Source organism: Macrobrachium nipponense, chromosome 26 (assembly GCF_015104395.2).
Source record: "Macrobrachium nipponense isolate FS-2020 chromosome 26, ASM1510439v2, whole genome shotgun sequence".
Classification (NCBI taxonomy): domain Eukaryota; kingdom Metazoa; phylum Arthropoda; class Malacostraca; order Decapoda; family Palaemonidae; genus Macrobrachium; species Macrobrachium nipponense.
In genome coordinates this window covers 55,527,771-55,530,270 of record NC_087215.1, presented here as the reverse complement: position 1 = coordinate 55,530,270, position 2,500 = coordinate 55,527,771, and the positions used below count along the sequence as shown (strand labels likewise).

At 28.7% G+C, this 2,500-nt stretch overlaps 2 protein-coding genes across 3 annotated transcripts in view; one reads left to right on the top strand and one right to left on the bottom strand.

Moving 5' to 3' along the window:
* LOC135200282 (antifreeze protein Maxi-like) overlaps nt 1-2,500 on the top strand; it is a 300,869-nt gene that overhangs the window by 149,635 nt on the left and 148,734 nt on the right. The gene's annotated exons all lie outside the window — the stretch shown is intronic.
* LOC135199838 (indian hedgehog B protein-like) overlaps nt 1-2,500 on the bottom strand; it is a 135,273-nt gene that overhangs the window by 30,010 nt on the left and 102,763 nt on the right. The gene's annotated exons all lie outside the window — the stretch shown is intronic.

Here is a 2,500-nt window from a genome sequence, read left to right as displayed (position 1 = left end):
GGAGGGAGGGAAGGGAGGTTTAGTTAAATGTATTGTAATGATCATTAAAACTCCTTAAAGTACTGATTTCATAATTTTGAATACGCTTTTCATTAAAAGCTGACTCTCAACTTTACAAATAGAAGTGTTTAAATGAAATAAAACTTGTTTTTATTTACATAATGTGTTGTGGGTTTTTTTACCACTCGATAATATGCTTGTTTTATCCAAATATTTTACCGAAAAAGAGTAAATAAAAATGACATAAAAGTAAGCACAAATTTTATTAGACAATTCTAATCAACTCGTAACACTTGCCTTAATTAGTATTTCTGTAATTACTTGATAGCGCAATACTTTGTTTTTATGTATTCAGTGTAAAGAAATGAACTACAAACTGGTGAGTTGTTGCAGTTAACACGATGTTAAATAAACTGAAAACGAAGATCAAATCATGCAGAACGTTTCTTAATAATTTTCAGCGGAACGTCAAAATAACCCGTCACCAAAGTTAGAATGTAGTTGACACGTTATAAGATTAAATGAATATTCATGCGCATTAAGAAGTTTGGAAAACGGTTGTTGTCATTAATAATTTTCCTTGAGCAAATGCGCCTCAAATTCCACCGGTTTACGAAGGGAAGGTGCGAAGCAACTGCGAGGATTCTTAAAGCTGTCACATCATGTGGTAGACACTCCCGTGGTCTTTAAAAAAAAACAAAAAAAAAAAAAAAGTCATCTTGAAAACAGTCATTTCAAGCTTGCATCATAGGCCAGAGGAAATTGAGATATTAAAATAGGTGCTCGCATTATGCAGTTACTCATGGGGACCATGTGGACATCTCTGTGATATCCCAGTCTTAGGAGATAATGAATTTTAAATCTCATACAGCGGCTGAGGATTTGAAAAAACATTCTAAGGACAAAAATAGCCATGTTTCGGAATCTGGATGTTTGAAATGATGGTGCCAGCTTTTTTTTAAAGATTTTTTTTATGTATTTTTTTGTTTTGTTTTGTTTTTTGAAGACACTGATCTGGTCTGACCGAATTGTGTATTCGAATGGATTTCATGATTAACGAAGTCCACGCGTTTTTGAGACCGGTTGGTTAAAATATTCTGGAAAAGCAGAAATGGAAAAGAACTTTTTACAATCTGGAAGTGAATACATTGGAGTAATCGAACTACCTGAAGCGTTCTTTTACGCCCAACAGCAACTAATATAATTCGTGGTAATAATAAAGCACACAAGATTTAAATTTTTCAGATTATATGTAATATTATATATATATATATATATATATATATATATATATATATATATATATTTATATGCATATATATATATATATATATATATATATATATATATATATATATATATATATATATGCATATAGTATATATATTATATTATATATATATAGCATATATATATATATATATATATATATATATATATATATATATATATATATATATATATATATATATATATATATATATATATATATATATATATATATATTGTGTGTATGTGTGTGTAAGAGAGAGAGAGAGAGAGAGAGAGAGAGAGAGAGAGAGAGAAGAGAGAGAGAGAGAGAGAGAAGAGAAAACAAATGCACTACAGAGAGGTACACATCCCGTACAATTGTCTTTAGGTTTTGCAGTAAATATCTTATATCTTAAAAGGCTAAAGACAAACCAATCAGGAATTATTTCTCCATGGAACTCACTACAATCCATATATATATATACATACCTATATATATAATTATATATATATATATATATATATATATATATGTTGTATATATACGTATGTATATATATGTATATATATATATGTATATATGTATATATATATGTATATATATATCAATATATATATATATATATATATATATATATATATATATATATATTTATATATATATGATGTTGATATTTTGTCCGTCTCCAGATAAGCATTTCGTGCACTTGTTTTGCATGACAGGGTTTAAGATAACTTAAATTAGAAACAAAAAAAGTTAGAGGGTTTAAAAGAAAATAAAGCATTCTAAGACTCCATCAGGAAGAGTTTTTAAAGAAAAACTGTTAATTGAAGAAAAGAATTTCTATCTCTTGATGTCTTAATGGCCTTAATAACCCTTGGAAACTTTCAAGTATAAATAGATTTTTCTGCTAGAGAGATTGAATAATTAGTTCTGCTTATCTGAGACGGGAAGCTATTTCATTTTTTGTTTTTATGTTTTTAACTTCGAAGTGATTTTCTGAGTTTTATTCTGGAGGTAAACATGAAAATTCTGTTCTGTAGAAACCGAGAGAACAATCAAGGAGAATAACAGTGAATAGAAAGTGATGTAATAGATGTAATAGATTAATGATGTTCGTAATCCACTCCTTGATATGTATTACTGGTTTACCAGTAATTACAAAGTGTCGGTAAGAGAATACGGTGTCGGTTCGATTTACCCACCTAGGAGGATAGCTCTGTCCGTGCACGTCACGTGGCGCACTGT